Source organism: Thamnophis elegans, chromosome 2, assembly GCF_009769535.1.
Source record: "Thamnophis elegans isolate rThaEle1 chromosome 2, rThaEle1.pri, whole genome shotgun sequence".
Taxonomy (NCBI): domain Eukaryota; kingdom Metazoa; phylum Chordata; class Lepidosauria; order Squamata; family Colubridae; genus Thamnophis; species Thamnophis elegans.
The window spans coordinates 103,331,591-103,349,524 of NC_045542.1; positions in this window are offsets into that span (position 1 = coordinate 103,331,591).

Consider the following 17,934-nt stretch of genomic DNA (forward strand, 5'->3'; position numbering starts at 1 on the left):
AAGCTCTTCCTCTTATATTTAGAATGCAAGATTGCATACAAATATATGAGAAACACAGTTTGCATGACAATACACTTTTCATCATTTTAATGAAGTCTCAGTTTACCATGGACTCCTTTAGATATATTTACCTTGTGGAAAGACAAATGAAGAGGGATATGATGGCACTTTTCACTAGTACCTGGAGTAATACTACAGAGATTATTCTAATCTGACACATCCCAAAATTAAGGACACAAAAAAGTGGTCTCAAGTTACGTAAAGGTTTTTAAAAAGTTTAATGTTAATAAAAATGTCCTCAGAGTAAGAGCATCATATAGTGGAATTTATTACTAGGGGAGTTAGTTGGCTGCCTTTTAGTGGATGTATTCATTGTAGAGCTGTGCTTTTGGGATGCTTCATTGAGGAGGGATGTTGGATTCAATAGCCTAAATGACCCCTCCCAGTTCTATAATTCTATATAATTTATGTTTTGACTTTATAATTACATGGTTTTATAATTGCAGGATAGTTACAGGTATCTATCAGATTTGCTTGGTAGAAATGCGTTGCACCAGGCTAATTACATGCCATGTAACAGAAATCCCTGCTCCTGCACAATCCCATCCATTAAAAGTGCAATGATTTTTTTTAAAAAGTTGTAATCATAGTGAAACAAAGCTACCATGGTCCTACCACAATTTTATGTGTGCCTCTTAGAGCCAAGTGGAACAAATGCAGAGTCTGAAGTAATGTCACCAAGTGATTCAAATACAAACTGGTGAAGTTCAATACTAAACATACGGACAGCTTTTTTCATGTACGTATAACTAGCTCTCCATAGACAGACCAAACTTTATTTTGGTCATTGATAAATTTTAAAAACATAAAATAGAATGAACAAAGCAAAACTATTCCTAATAGTAACAATCAACATGGTGAAGTAAAAGCACCTGGCTATCAAAATGCTGTAACAATTTTTTAGTCACTCTACAGTTTCTCATGTTTTTGTATTGGCTCTGCTGATGAAACAAGGAAGCATTTGGAAGAAAAATAAATACATCAGCTATTTCTGGATCTGCACTAAATACACAACATCTATTTAACTATGTCATATATATAGTGAGAAGAATAAAACATAATTTTGTTGTGGCCTTAATTTTGCTAAGGGTCTGGAGACTAAAACATACAATGGATGGTTGCAGGAACTGGGTATAGCTAGTCTAGAAAAAATGACTAGGAGTGACAGCACTGTTGGAAGAAATGTCCTTCTGGGTTCATCTCCAAGTGGGGAAAAAGACACTGGAGACATGGAGGCTGCTTGGAAAGATGGTTTTAATGGTGGATAGGACGACATGGCTTGAGTCCTGAACAGAAAAAGTTATTACATGCTTCAATGTTGTGTGGAGAAAAAAAGAGGGGGCGATAAAGGGGCTTGCTGGGCTTTTTATAATCTGTTCAGCCCCACCTCTCTGTTTCCTGTTCCTGTGTAAGAAATTGGTTGATTGGTTGTCAGACTCCCATGGGGCCATGCAGGGGCAGCTCTCTAGGCTGTGTTTTGAATCCAGGTTTGGTTGAGTTCTCAGATACCATGTGGTGAGTGGGTAAAGGCTAATCATGCCTTAATCCCATCACCCTGGAGCTGAAGCGGAAAACTCTTTATTATGCAAATGGACTGCCTTGGGCATCTTAATGGCCCATTGACAAGGGGGGTGGGCAGGAAGCTGCAGGGAGCTACTTTGTCTTTAAAACATGTTTCTTCCTTTTCACACCAAGGGAAATGTAATATTCTGCCTTTTCAATATTTCCTAGGATATTTCATTTTTCTGGGAGAGGGCTGGGTGATAACTTTCTACTATTTTTTTTTTTTAGGTATTTTATTAAGATTTATAGGCCGCCCTTTTCCCTGAGGGGACTCAGGGCGGCTCACAATCATTAGGGAGGGGGTGCAATACAAAATAAACAATATGTAAACAAAATAAAGTAATAAAAGCACAACTTGCATTCAACATTCAACACTCGGGTGGGGCAAATTAAAGACTTATCCCCAGGCCTGTTGGGAGAGCCAGGTCTTGAGGGCTGCGCGGAAGGCCTGGACGGTGGTGAGGGTGTGTATCTCGACGGGGAGATCGTTCCACAGGGTCGGAGCTGCAACAGAAAAGGCTCTCCTCCGTGTAGTCGCCAGTCGACATTGACTGGCGGATGGGATTCGGAGGAGGCCCAATCTGTGCGATCTTATCGGTCGGAGGGAGGTAATCGGCAGAAGGCGGTCTCTCAAGTACTCAGATCCACTACCATGAAGGGCTTTAAAGATGGTCAACAGCACCCTGAAGCGCACCCGGAGAGCAACAGGTAGCCAGTGCAGCTCGCGGAGGATGGGTGTTATGTGGGCGAACCGCGGTGCGCCCACTATCACTCGCGCGGCCGCATTCTGAACTAACTGCAGTCGCCGGATGCACTTCAAGGGCAGCCCCATGTAGAGGACATTGCAGTATTCCAGCCTAGAGATCACAAGGGCTCGAGTGACTGTTGTGAGAGCCTCCCGATTCAGGTAGGGTCGTAACTGGCGGACCAGGCGAACCTGGGCAAATGCCCCCCTGGTCACAGCCGACAGATGATGATCGAGAGTCAGCTGTGGATCCAGGAGGACTCCTAAGTTACGAACCCTATCTGAGGGGTATAAAATTTGACCCCCCCAGCCTGATAGATGGAACATTAGCCAAATTGTTGGGAGGGAAACACAACAGCCACTCGGTCTTGTCCAGGTTGAGTACCAGTTTGTTAGCACTCATCCAGTTCTTAACGGCCTCCAGACCCTGGTTCATCACGTCCACCGCTTCATTGAGTTGGCACGGGGCGGACAGATACAATTGCGTATCGTCCGCATATTGATGGTATTTTATCCCATGCCTCCGAATGATCTCGCCCAGCGGTTTCATGTATATGTTAAATAGTAGGGGGGATAAGAAGGAACCCTGCGGCACCCCATATTTTAGGGGCCTCAGGGACGATCTCTGCCCCCCCACCAACACCGATTGCGACCTGTACGAGAGGTAGGAGGAGAACCACTGCAAAACAGTGCCTCCCAGCCCCACCTCCCACAGTCGTCGCAGAAGGATACCATGGTCGATGGTATCGAAAGCCGCCGAGAGGTCGAGGAGAACCAGGATGGACGCATGGCCTCCATCTCTGGCCCTCCAGAGATCATCGGTCAATGCGACCAATGCGATACTATTCCAGTATTTGAGGGACTGCCATAAAGAAGATGGTGTCAACTGATTTTCCAAAGCACCAGAGGGCAGGACAAGAAATAATGGCTGGAAACTGATCAAGGAGAGAAGCAACTTGGAATTAAAGAGAACCTTCGTAACTGTAAGGGCAATTAACCAGCTGGCCTTCAGAAGTTGTGGGTACTTCATCACTAGAGGTTTTTAAGAAGAGCCTGGAAAGTCACTTGTCTGAAATGGTATAAGGTCTCCTGCTTGAGCAGGGGGTTGAACTAGAAGACCTCCAAGGTCTCTGCCAGCTCTATTCTGAATTGAATTGAAAAGGTTGTATTCACATTTTACCTATCCTTTAGCTATATTTCTAGGTATGTAACTAAAACGAAGCTAATGACAAAGAAATCCCTAAATACAAATTCACAATACAAATTCTGAGGCTGTTGTCCTCAGAAACTATTCAATTTCCTCTATCAACTATGTCTTCACTGAGGCATTTCTAACTGTCATTTCCTCTTCAGTGGTAGACACTTCTTGACTTAAAGAGGAAGGAACATATCTGAGAATACAGGGGCATTTAATGCAACTGAGATATAAGTTACATATCTTAGAATAACTTAAAATCAATACTTAAAATCCAGAAATACTTAATCTCTAAAATATTATTCATTAATAAATATACTAAATAATATATCTTAATATCTTAATTTTTGAAACTTTATATCTGTCAATAGAAACATTTTTTTCAAACCTTGCCCTAGTTATTTTCCCTATTTTGTAGTTAAATGTATATGCTTTACCCAACATATTTATAAATCCCTTGATAGAACAAATATAAATTTTTGCTTACATGACCATGGGATGCTGCAAAAGTCTTAAGTGTGAAAAACAGTCATAAGTCATTTTTTTTCGGTGCCATTGTAACTTTGAAACTAAACAAAGTGTTGTGGATTGTAAATTGAGGATTACTTGTGTTTCAGCCTATAAACAAATGGCTAAATATATTCCACAAAAAAAGAACTGTATAATCCATAGTTGCAAAAGAATTTTTCTTGCAAAGTTTTAATAGTGCTATCTTGTTAAATGGAAGCACTTTTCTAGCCCTGGCTGATATCCCCAAAATGAAGTTAAGCTGGGCCAACTTTATATTTGAATGAGAAACAGCCAGGAATTTTTGAGCTAAAGTCTAGACTAGAAAGTCAAAGAAAAATCCTGCAAGAAAACAATGGCAGATATTTTTATACTGCTACAAGAAAATTAGAGAAATGTGACCATGAAATAACAGGAAGTCAATTTCAACTTGAGAAGACATTATGTTCTAAACTTATTAATGATGCTAAATCAAGAGCCAGTTTGATGTAATGGTTAAAACATCTGGCTAGAAACCAGGAGACCACAATTCTACTCCCATCTGAGGGTCAAAGCCAACTGGGTGACCTTGGGCCAGTCATTTTCTCTCAGTCTTAGGAAGAAGGCAATGATTTCTGAAAAACTTTGTCAAGAAAACTCCAAGAATCAAAAATCGAACAGAAGAGAGAAATGGATAGACAGACAGACAGACAGACAGACAGACAACAAAAAACAATGATCCAGAATAGGAAGTAAAGAAAGTGTTACTGTAAACAAAATAAATGTGTTACGACTCAGCTATAAGAAATCTGGGCAACAGTATCAATACTATTATTTTGCAAAGTCTTTACATCTATTCCAAAGTGCCTTCGTAGATATTGTGACAGATTTATCTTTATTGAGGCAAAACAAGTATAAACTAAGAATATCCCAACATTGCCATTGTAAAAGGAAAAAACTGCAATATCAAATGAATAAGCAAAGACATATTAAAAGACAATTTAGTATGACAAAGATGTCTTATCTAAACACATTCTGATTACAAGAACACCGTATTGCCTTCTGTTTCTACCATGATTGTATTGTGAAATTTCTAGCTGCCCAATCATGCAGGATTAGGTTCAATTATGAGTAATGTAAATAGGAAGATTCCTAGACATTCCACACTTTCTTGATCAGGCACTAACTTCATCTGCAGGTCATTTAATGTTAAATGCAAGGATGACTACTCAAGTGCAAATGTTCCTGGTTAATTATATGGCAAAGTATATGGGATTAAGCTCTTTCCAGGAACTCATCCTACTTTGTTTTGCTCTTAATTTTTTTTCTGGCAGTTCTAGAGATTTTATGATGCAATCGGAAATTGTGTTCTGGCAGAAACAATTATTTGTACTTTGGGTTTTCAGTAACTAATATTGACTTTCATAGTGGTGCATAAATTGGTCCAAATGTCATACTGCCCAAGAGGGATTCCAGAAAAAAATTGTGTAAGATATTCTGTAGGAATATTATACAAAATGTGCATTCATTGCCTTTCTTCAACAACAAAGCCTTTCCTTGAACTGCACTGTATGAAATTGTTGGCCTCTTAATGGAAACAAGTAATATGTTCTCAAATCAGACTGAGTACCAGACACTGAAAGGTGGCTAATATGGCACATTAAAAAACATTAGTGTTAGATTGGGTAATGGATAGGCACACACAAGCTTAACGGTAACAACCGCTCTTTATTAAGTACAACAAGTGAGAACAGTCCAGCGAAGGTTGAGTCTGAGAGCACCCCTTTTATAGGGAGCTGTTAGACCCTTCGACCAATAGGATTAAACTTCTGTTCCCACTGGAACAGAGGACCTTGGTGGAAACCATTGTAATTAGAACAAGTATCTAACACTCCTCCCCTCTTGGATGGAACAATCCTACTTGTTACGTAGTCACGCAGGTAGGCGGGCTTTTGTGTAGCTCTGCCTGACCTGTGCAGTTCAATAGGAGGGGTTTCCTTGGACAGGTCGGACGGACCTGTTTGCTCCGCAGCTCTGCTTGGTGGAAGCTCCTGGAACCTTTCACAGGCCATGGCTGGAGCTTCTAGAGCCAGTTTGCTCAGAGCTCGCTGCGCGCCTGCAACATAACCAGATAAGTTTCCCGGTACCCTCGGGCTTGAGCTGGCAGTGGAGTGTTTGCTTCGTTTGGGTAGGGCTTTGGCTAACGCATGCAGGAGTTACCTCTGGTTGTCTAAGAGTGGAGTTGGAGAGGCGGCCACGGTTTGGGCAATATGCCTTCTCCAATTCCTACTGTCTTCGAGCTCTAGGAGGTAAGAGTGAGGGCCGGTGATACCTTTCACTGTGGCAGGGATCCACAGAATTCCCCCGGCATAGTGTGGGCATATACCGAATCCCCTATGCTAAATGTCCGAATCTTGCTTGTGAGTCTGGGGGCGATGAGGCAGAATAATTAGGGTGTTACACCCTAAGTGAGACCTTAGCCAGCGACCCATGAGAAGCTCGGAGGGGCGAAGCACTGCAACGCACTTATTAATTGACTCGCCCTCTTTCTGGTTCCTGATGTTAAACTCATGCCAGCAAATGTGCTTAGACAGCTTGGGGGCATAGTGGGTCCTCAGCGTCTGCTGGAGCATGGACCAGGTGACTGATTGTAGCGGTGTCAGCTAAGAGAGGCCTTTCGCCATCTGAACACTTCCCAGCCACAATATCCAAGGAACATGTTCTTCTTGCGGCCTTCAGAAAGGCCCATGAGGTCATTTGCCTCGAGGAAGCAGTCAAATCGTAGCATGTACGAGTCCCAGTGCTTAGTGACTTGTTCATATGGAATCGGTGGGACGTGCATGGCCATTTTGTCTTCTGAGGGCGTTTTGAGTTTGCCGCATAAAAATGGCTGCTCGAAGCCGCACTGAGCTTCAGGCTGGATGTACTTGCTGGATTTCTACGCTCTTTTTGGTTCGCCTAGTTGCCTTCCAATCCCATCTTTGTTGCCAGTGTTAGATTGGGTAATGGATAGGCACACACAAGCTTAACGGTAACAACAGCTCTTTATTAAATACAACAAGTGAAATCCAGTGAAGGTTGAGTCTGACAGCAGCCCTTTTATAGGGAGCTGTCAAACCCTTCGACCAATGGGATTAAACCTCTGTTCTCGCCGGAACAGAGGACCTTGGTGGAAACCACTGTAGTTAGAACAAGTATCTAACAATTAGCATGTATTCCAGGCAAACTTTTTGAAATTGTAGTAAAGAAAAAATAAGCAGATGAGGAGCAAATTTCATAAAAGGAAACATGCATGAATTTTGCAAAGTTAAATCCTGTCTTACTGATCTCCTAGAGGAGTTTTTAAGAGTGGTAACAAACAAGTGGATTGAAATGACTTTACCAGATTAAAACGATACTTGACTTGATTCAGCGAAACTGATCTAATGTAATTATGAACTGCACACTTAGCAAGTATACTTTCTTTGAAAGCAGCAACACAACTGCTCATATGCAATCAGTTCATTATATTTAAAAATCTATCCTATGTAGCTGGAAATCTTCAGGGCTAAACTTTTAACACTAATCCAGAAGCTTCTTTAGCCTTCAGAAACTCCAAAAAAGCATATTTCAGCAGTTTTTATAAACATTTCATGTTTCCTGAATTTTGGCAACATAATCTGAAGAAAAAGTTAATTTTTCTATGTATTTATGTATTTATTTACTTGTTTTCTATAGCCACCCACCTTAGTCAGTGACTCTAGGCAGCTTATAATTCAATTGTTCTATTAATTGTTTCCTTTGTTTTTGGAGAAACCTCTGGCTAGGAACAAAGTTTGAGAAATACTTTAATAAGCAGAAAAGAATTGGCAATATTTGGTCAAATTCAACAATTCTAGATATTTGTGTGCAAACTTCAGTGTAATAGAGACAGGATGTTCCAGAGAAAGTTCGTGTTATTTTTTTTTCCAGATTCATCAATCCAGTTATAGTCAGATAATTTTCTAAGAAGCATTTCTTCTTCTGGAAAATTCATTTCCAGAAAACTGATGGTGATTAGATCTTACTACTAAGCAGAGGAGGTATCTAGAATGCTGTTGGAGGACATATACTGATCAGGGGTAAAGCATGTGTTTGAATTTATGCTATGGGATTTAGGTGACAACAAGAAAATTTTTTGTCATTTTTATTGCATCTGTTGAATTATGCCCAGAGACCCTTTTTAAGGCAGCCTATTCCCTGTAGGGATGAAGAGAATTTGCAAGGACACCTGAAGAGCCATTGTGAAAAATTCTCATGACTTTTGGCAGACAAAATCACTCAGATTCAAGCTAAACCTTATTGTCCTCCATGATCTTTCAATGGTGTCATACCTTCAGCCATAATATCCTTCTGGATCAAAGGATTGGAGTGAGGGCAGCAGCCTCTTTTCTCCTAAGAAGTCAAAAACAGTCTAAGGTGGAGAGGAAAGAGAGATCTACTTAGAGTTGTCTGTTCTACACTTTAGTATTCTCCAATAACTGCATGAAACCTCAGGAGAGGTCAACTGTCAACATGGGATCAGGTATCTTCATTATGCTGATGACATCCAGTTATATATTTTGGCCTCATAACAAAAATGCAGTAGAAGTGCTGACTTGGGTGCTATTAGATTTCGAACAAGGATGGGAATCTCTCCAAGGCAGAGTGGCTTTGAGTCTTGAATAATTGGCTTTAATGAAAATGGAACATGCAAACTTTCTTTTGATCTCTCTAGAAGTATTCCTCAGGAAAGATTTTAGCAAAAAGAAAAGCATGGGGAAGAAGCCAGTCTCTAACCTAAGTTACATTTACAGACAATGCCTCTAATTTAAAGTCAGTCTTATAGAAACTATAGACTGGCTGCACTGTATGGGGGAGGTGTTGATGCTTCTTTACATCAAATACTCAGAAACAAAGAAAATGGTTGCTCTTCTCAACTCACACACTACCCACGCAAGGCTTTGGAACCTCGAGGAAGAAACCAAATTACAGGCTTGGAATCCTGAACCAAAAAACCCACCTGTGGCTGGTAGCGCACAGCTCTCGGGCGGGTCCCCTATAGTGATGGGGTTGCTGATTCACCTGCCTGAACTGGTAGTGACAATGTCACCATGGACCAACGCAATATAATAGTAGTAATGATGTCTATCTAAAACAAACAAGATGAAAAAATAATAGAATGCATGTGACGTTGCCATAGCAACTTCCTCAACTTTGTCCCTATTTTTAGGGCTTTATATATCAGCGATGAAAAACCAACCCGTCTTTTTAGGGGGGTTGAAACGTACTCTTTCTAATGGGAATGATTTAACAGAGTTTCCAGAAGATCTTTTTTTGTAAAAGCGGGCTGAAAATACCCTATTTTTGGCATTTTTACAAAAAACTTCAACTTTACACTCAATTTGTAAACTATTGGAAGGCAGTAGGAAAATGAAACTTTATATTTGAAAACTTTGTATTGCTGAGTTATTACGCACAAAATTTCACATTTATCATACCTTTCCTTCCAGAGATATAAAAAGGCAAACTTTAACCTTTTGTCAAGCTGTAATATTTTTGGCCGACTTTGTTCCAAATTATCTAGATGGAGATCACTCATGAGAATGTTTTTATTATTTTGTTTAATAGAGCAAAAAAAGTTGTACAAGATGGGCAAGTTTTGTTTTATTTCAATAAAATATTGCCGAAGATATTACATTTCACAGTTACTGGAACCTCAGAGTCATACTGTAGAAGGCTGAGGTATGGGCTCAAACAAATGATTATATCTCTGCAAGTATTGCATTAGCAAATGGAACACTTGACCAATGTTCATTGGGGACATGTGTGGGATGTTCACACAAAATTTCATCAAACTCCATGATGGTCAAGTGGGGCATTTTTCTGAAATCAGACCACTTGACATTGCAACACTGCAACAGTCATAAATGTGAACTAATTGCCAAGTACTTGAATGGGATGCTGCAACGTTCCTAAATGTGAAAAATGGTCATCAGTCAGTTTTTTTTAATGCCATTGCAACTTTAAATTGTCACTAAACAAATGGTTGTAAGTCAAGGACTACCTGTAGTATAGGAAAACAGCTCAAAGCATTTATGATATATGCTATGCAGTCTCAGCTTGAATACATCCAGCAAAGGGAAGTCCTGGTTAAATTGACACCACTGTTAAACTGCCCTATCTCTGAAAACACCTTCATGACTTTCAACTGGAATTTTCTGTTCTGTAACTTAGGACCATTATTTCCATGTCATGGTTCTCTGAAAATATGTCCTGACTTTCTGTTGAGATATCTCTTCTGGTAAATTGAATGGGTATCAGTCCCAAGTCCCACCAACATAGACACAAAATATTTCTTTTGTTAATCTTACCTTTTGCTTCCATACAAAAAGCCAGTCCCAGTTCAGGGAGATTTATGAAAAGCAGTTAGAAAATTTATGGGAAGAGAACTGTTATGGAAATCTCTCTCTAGTCTCGTGTTTTGAAGTACTCAAAGTACTTGCAGAGATCAAAAAAGCCTTTAAGAGAGATAATCAGCTTCTCCCATAAAATTAAGTCTATTATTAAGTGGCTGCGCCCTTTCATAATATAACAAAGGCAAATTCTATATTCCACCCTATCTTTATTGAGTTTGAGTTTGAGTTTATTGGGATTTATAGGCCGCCCTTTTCCCTGAGGGGACTCAGGGCGGCTTACAACCACAAGGGAGGGGGGTGCAGTGTCAAAAAAACAAAACAAAATGTGAACAAGAAAAATAGTAAAAACACAACTTTCGTTCAGCAATCAAACACTCGGGCGGGTGAATTGGGAACCTATCCCCAGACCTGCTGGGAGAGCCAGGTCTTGAGGGCTGCGCGGAAGGTCTGGATGGTGGTGAGGGTACGGATCTCAACGGGGAGATCGTTCCACAGGGTCGGAGCTGCAACAGAAAAGGCTCTCCTCCGTGTGGTCGCCAGTCGGCATTGACTGGCAGATGGGATTCGGAGGAGGCCCAGTCTGTGCGATCTAATTGGTCGAAGGGAGGTAATCGGCAGAAGGCGGTCTCTCAATTTAACCGACATCTGACTAATGCGGTGTTCTTGGAAAATTGAGTTATACAACAACAGCATAATGTCTCCTTCCTGTTCTCTTTACATAACGCTCAGTGATTCGTTTCATATCTCTCTCTCGAATACACACCTAGAGAGTGTGTTTTCTCAGAGTTGTTAAACAATTAGCCAGTTCCATTTTTTATATCATTGATACAGATTCCAGGAGTTCTGCAGTTTATAAAGTTGGTTAAGAATGGCTTCATCTGTTACTTCTCCCCCTCCCCAGTCCCCCCACCCTGCTCACTACTATTTTTTTTTTCAATTAACAAGCAGTCTTCATTTTCTTCATGTAATCAAAGATACTGTATAGTAAAATATTTTAATGTTTATTCTTTGGCCTCACATTCTGAGCTAAATATTCAGGACATTTTTGTTGATAATGTGCCAATCAGACATTTCTATAATTCTTATGGGTGTTTCAACTTATTAGTAAGCAAACATATCATGACACATTGTTAGCTAAAAGAATGAGAGGAAGGTAAAGATATAATCATAAAATGTGTAACTGAAAGACTAGAATGCTGTTTGCTAACATGTGCTAATAAAGATGCAAATTTGGAAGATAATTGAATGATTTAAAAATAAATATAGAATATCTCACTATAGAAATAGCCTGGGCATCAACAGAACAGCTTGAATACTTGAATATAAATCAGATGGAACAGATAAGACTGAATAGTGCTCACATGCCTGCCACGATGGTAGGGAAATTCCCAAGGGCCAACCAACTCAAAGCAGCACTAAACTGTATGTTTTAAAGAGAGTTAAGCAGGATCGTGGGAAGATCCACTTCTCACAATATAGAGAAGGAAATCCAAGATGCAATATGCATTTAAGCCAGAAGCCACTATCACAAATTGTGGTGGCTGCCAACTTGGACAGCTTTAAAAGGAGTCAGGCCAATGCATTACAATGAAGGTATATGTAATTATGATCATTCAGAATTGCCTTTACTATTGCTGTTAGCTATTGGGAGATGCTCTGGATCACATGTCTGTTAGCTGATTTCCCATCAATACTACATTGTGATAGCTATTGTGGAAAACAGGGTGTTCAGTTTTGATTAGATCCAGCAGAATTCTTCTTATGTAATTCTTATGCAGCAGATCACAGTATCTTCATAAGTGTATTTATACATTCTATAAAATTTTAGCATGTATTCTCTGCATTTTGTTGTTCATCAGAAAAGATAATACTGTGCCAGAAATAGTATATAGTACTAGATTTTTGGAACATCAATGTGAAATCATTGTGCTGGGGAAATGACTATATTGCAAAATACAAATAATGTTTTGGACTGTAACTCTCACAATCCTTTGTTACTAGTTATTCTGGCTGGACTTTATGGGAATAAAATCCCTACTTTTGGAGAGAGGCACCAAGTTATTTATCCACTATTCCAGATTGTTGGGTTGAAGTAAGTCTGCTCAACATTGTGGACTTCAATCTGCAGAGAGTCTCTGGCTGAGCCACAAACAATATAGTCTGTTGTGGAGTATATGTGATGGAATGTGCACCTGGAGAATCAGTGAATAGGAGATTTGACAACACAGAGTTTTTCCCAAGAGGAAGCAGTAAATCTCATCTGAGAGGGGCCCAGATTAAGAGAGTGTGCAGTCCCAAACTGGAGGGAAGGGGGAAAGTTTTAGGGTAGACACACCCTCGAATCTCTCAGAGTACATCTATTAGATTAGAAGGTTATAGCTTTAGTTTGGCAAGACTGTGTAAGTGAATAAAGTATTGTACTCAATTGGATTTTTGCTGTGTCATCTTTGAGCTTGATCTGACAAAATGTTTCATCCCCTGTTGCCCTGTCATCAGATGTTGCATATCTCTATCAAGGTCCTCTTCCTTATTGTCTATAAAGCCTCAACCTAGCAGCCATTTTGAGAAATTGATCTGGAAAATGCCCATAACTTGCTCTCAAAATTCCAAATATACTCTCCAACGGTTGCATCCTCCTACTCTTATTCAATTTACAAATGAAGTTGATAATAGATGAACTCACAGATCTTCTACAATCATGTATGGCTTCAGGCTGCTTTGTTAATTAATATTGATTTGCATTTCAGTGTGAAACTGTAGTTTCCTTCAAGCAGTAAGTACATTAAGTGATTGAACTTGACAGTCCATAGCTGAAACCATAATCTGTGTGTTTTAACATCTGCCAAAATAAAGGTGGGTTACAAGCACATTTCAAAGTTCTTTGTGATACTGAAATGGGAGATATTATGCATTTCAGATTCACAAACTGTCAGAAAAGCATTTTTGTATCCATTCTTTCTACTACAAACAGCCTGTGTTAATTAAATTGTAATTTACCCTAACACTTGAGGATAATTTCAGTATAAAGCTCTGAAAATAATTGTGTATTTTATTCCTCCGGTACTATTAAGTTAAAAAGGCATGGGAATCTCTGTAGCAGATAGAGACTAACCTGTGAAAGTAGTTGTGTGTATCCTAATATTGTGATAAATGAATGGAAAAATATAAATACTGTTTCTTTTACTGATAGATTGATCATATTTTCTATTCCAAGAATATTTGCTTTAAGGAACTTGGTTGAATTGCGAAAAACATGGCAAAATACAAAATGATAGGAACATATAGTTAAACTGAAATTTATTCTAAGGACTGTGACAGGTTTCTTCTTGTCTATACTACTGAATTTTTAAAATGTTGCACTTTTTAACCTGCATTTGAAATCATAGAGCTGAAGTTTCTGCAGCTAACTTCATATTGGCCTAACCCAACGGGATGATAATGGGGACTGTCCTATCTGTTGGATTTATATCCTGCCTTTCCTCCAGGAACTCACGGCAACATATATAGTACTCTCTTTTCCCATTTCAACCATCACCATACCAACAAACTTTAATGGTAAGTAAACGTGGCTGGTGTAAGATCACTGCATGAGTTTCCCTGGCTACGTGTGGATTTGATCTTAGGCCACCATTTTAACCATTTCACTGCATCCGCTCTCAAATGATGGGATTCAAAGTCCAAAGTATGTGAAAGCAATCAAAATACATCTGCTTTATATATATTACCCTTTGGAACGAGCTCCCCGTGGAGATTCGTACCCTCTCCACCGTCCAGGCCTTCCGCACAGCCCTTAAGAACTGGCTAGCCCGTCAGGCCTGGGGACAAGGATAGTTGCCCCTCCCGAATGATGAATGTATGTTGTTTACTATTTTATTATATGTCTCTATGTTAACGTCTGTATTCCCCCTCCCCGATTTTATGTGAGCCGCCCTGAGTCCCCTCAGGGAAAAGGGCGGCCTACAAATATTAATAAAATCTATAAAAAAATCTATAAATATTGTCTGCTCATTCCATCTCAGAAACCTTGTGGTTTAATTTCAGTGTCTTTCCAGTTGTTCTAAATTTTCTAAAACTCTATTTCTGAATGGCAACAAATTATCTGGCAGCTTCAGGAGCACATTATTTTTCTTAACAAAAGGAGTTTTTAATACCTTGTTTCCCTGAAAATAAGACCTCCCTGGGTTAATAAGCCCAATCGGGCTTTTTGAATGCATGGGCTAAAGTAAGCCCTCCCCCCCCAAATAAGTCCTCCCTGAAAATATTGCAACACAACAGCAGCCATGAGGTGACCACACTTGCCGCCTCCTGCACCTCAAACATAATAAGACCTCCCAGAAAATAAGGCCAAGCACTTATTTCGGGGGTCAAAAGAAAATAAGACCCTGTCTTATTTTCGGGGAAACATAGTACTTTGTTTTGGATTGTATAAATCCTGCAATTGAGTCAGTTTGCAATAGTGGTTGAATCAGTTTGTTTTAGTGGCACCAGACTAAAACGAGGAGTCTGTGAGTTTTCAAGCACAAAGTCAGCCTAAAAAGAGAGCTAGTCTCTCTCTCTGTGTCAACCTTAGGAAGAAGATAATGGCAAACTACTCCTGAAAAACCCTGCCAAGAAAACTGCAGGCACATATGAAGGCACCACAAGTTAAAAAAAACCTGACCCAAAGACACCAAAATAAAAATACGGAGATAAATATGGCCTTGGCCCATAGTAACAGTTATTTTGATAGTGGATGAATCACAATTTACATTTGAGATGCCTTTCATTGCTCCTGTTTCTTCTGCTGTTTCTCTTCTTATTTTGATGCTGAGAATAGAAAATAATTTTAATATATTCTACATTGTATAGATGGATGGATATAGGTACACACACGCATATACATATACCTCTTAGTGAATGGTGGGTTCTTTTTGTTAAGTCTGAATCAAAACCAATAAATGTGTTATCTTTTAATTATATAATATGTAACACATTTATTGTTTTTGATTCAGATTTAACAAAAAGAAACCACCATTCACCAACATGTGCATACTACCGTGTGTCCATCACTGCCTAACTGTTGTCTGAACAGATCTATCAAGTGATGGATGGATAAGGTAATGATATTTTTGCTAACTCCATTCAAACTTGTGAATGTTGTTCATTATCAAGCAGAGCTGTTTCCCTTACACATGCAATCACACTAACTCTGAGTTGTCCAGAGATGTACACCGTACATGCTCCCAGTGGATTTCTACGCTGTACTATAAATACTTTTTGATGTAGAAAGCGACGCTCCCATCCACTTTGTTTATTTCATTGTACCATGTGAATTTAGAGTTCAGCAAAGGACAACATGCTGTTATAATTAAAGTTCTGTCTTCGTATCCATGCACATCTCTTTATAGCACAGTTGTATAAATAAATTCACTTGGGCTGTAACTCCTGAGTCTCCTGCTACCACAAAAAAAGATTGCCTCTGCAAAATATACTCAAATATAAGAATGGGGAATTATCTTTTAATACTGACGTATGAATAGAACTGTCCAACCTGTCTTCTTACTGGTAAATCTCTATCATGTTAGCACATGAATAAACCCAGAATACCTTTTAAAAAACGATATGGACAGTTATTTTATGCTCTGGGGCAGTGTTTTTCAACTTTGATATGTGGACTTCAACTCTTAGAATTCCTGCATCTGCATGTTGAAGTCAATAAATCTTGTTGCCAACACTGCTGTAAAAGGTTTCTTCTTATCTTCTTAGATTCATCTTTGGTTAACGTTGTTGGGTTTTTTAAATTCTGCTATTTTTCAATGTGTTGTTAGTTGCCCAGAGGTGTATCCATATAGTCTAAAGTGATACACTAAATAAATGTTTTAGCACATCCAAACATGTATGGCTTATATGTATGTGATTCCTTTTTGCTATTTGTTTTCCATTTAAAATAGGCTCTGCCAATAGACAGCACTTATTTACAGTAGCTCCTTATTGCCTGCAGCTGACTGGCAGTAACTTTCTATCCCAACTTGCTGTGAATTTGTGACTATTGTTATTTTTAGTTGCTTTTACTGAAGTTTTAATCCTATTGTGTAAGCCACCAAAATTGCTTTGTGATTTGAGGCAGCAAACAGATTGACAATTAAAAATAAATAAATAGGGGAATAGAACAAAACTACCAAAGAGACAATGAAAATGTTTAGCATAAGCTTCACAGCCCAGTTCTATATCAGGGCTTCTGCTGTCTCACAAACATGACACCTAATATTTCTACATACTCATTATGGCTCTTGTGGCCATCTGAAAAATGAACTACCACCTCTAGTATACGCCATTATCCTTCCTCATCCTCCTCAGATGCAATTACCTAGCTTTTAAAGTAGGGGTGTTAAACTTAAGGCCTGGGGGCTGGATCCGACCCATGGGGTGTTTAGATCTGACCCGCAGGGCCACCATGGAAACAGTCCATTTTTGCTGGCAGAGCTCTCGGGCCACCACAGAAACCCCTGACACAAGTGATGCATAGCTGGCCATCCCTACAACCCCCCACCCCAGGTCAAACACAATGCTGATGCGACCCTCAATGAAATTTAGTTTGACACCCCTGTTCTAAAGCAAACCATCTTTGTAAGAATGAGGTTCCTATGTCAATCACAATAACTAACCAGGGGGCTTCTCACTGCCCGCACCCCAATACATCTAGACAGGAATAGGTACCAAGAGTTGAAGCACTATATGCCTACAAGTTTTTCTTTCTGTCCTCACTTAACTGTTGCTCTCTTCTAAAAGTGGCTTTGACTTCATGCCAGCAGTTCTGCACACACCTCTGGGTGTGAGTTTTATTGTGTTTATACTTTGTCATTAACCACTTATGGGTGCTTATACAAGAAGTCTATTAAATGCATTGAAGTAAGTAATCCCATTTCTGAAAAAAACATGTAACTTCCTAAGCATTTGCCCTGTCTTTTATAGCACTAGTTAAATATTAGTTTCTTTCTTTTCTTTTTTTTTTTTTTAAATATATTTTATTCATTTTCACATTTCATTTTACAATCACTTATATACAGGGTATTTGCTATAAGAAAAAAAAAAGTTAAACAAAATAAAAAAGAAAACACAACTCATCATTCACAACCCCACCTGACACTTCCATACACCCCATCTACCCCCTCCAACTTTCCTTTCCTCCCTCTAACACTCCCCTCCTACTTCCCTTTCCCCTCAAACCTTCCTTACTCCCAACACACCCTCCTTACATTCCCCTTACTCCTTCCTTACTCCTCCCTCTTCTTTCCCTCTACCTCCCTCCTTGGTGTATTCCTTTATTCAAGTGTTGTTTATTATAATCTGATAAAAAGTAAAATAAACCAAGGGGGAAAAAAAATATAAAGAAAGAAAAGAGAAAAAAAAAGAAAAAAAAAGAACAACCGTATATAAGTGCATTCTTGTTCTTATTGAGACTATGTTAACACCCACCCACCCACCCCCCA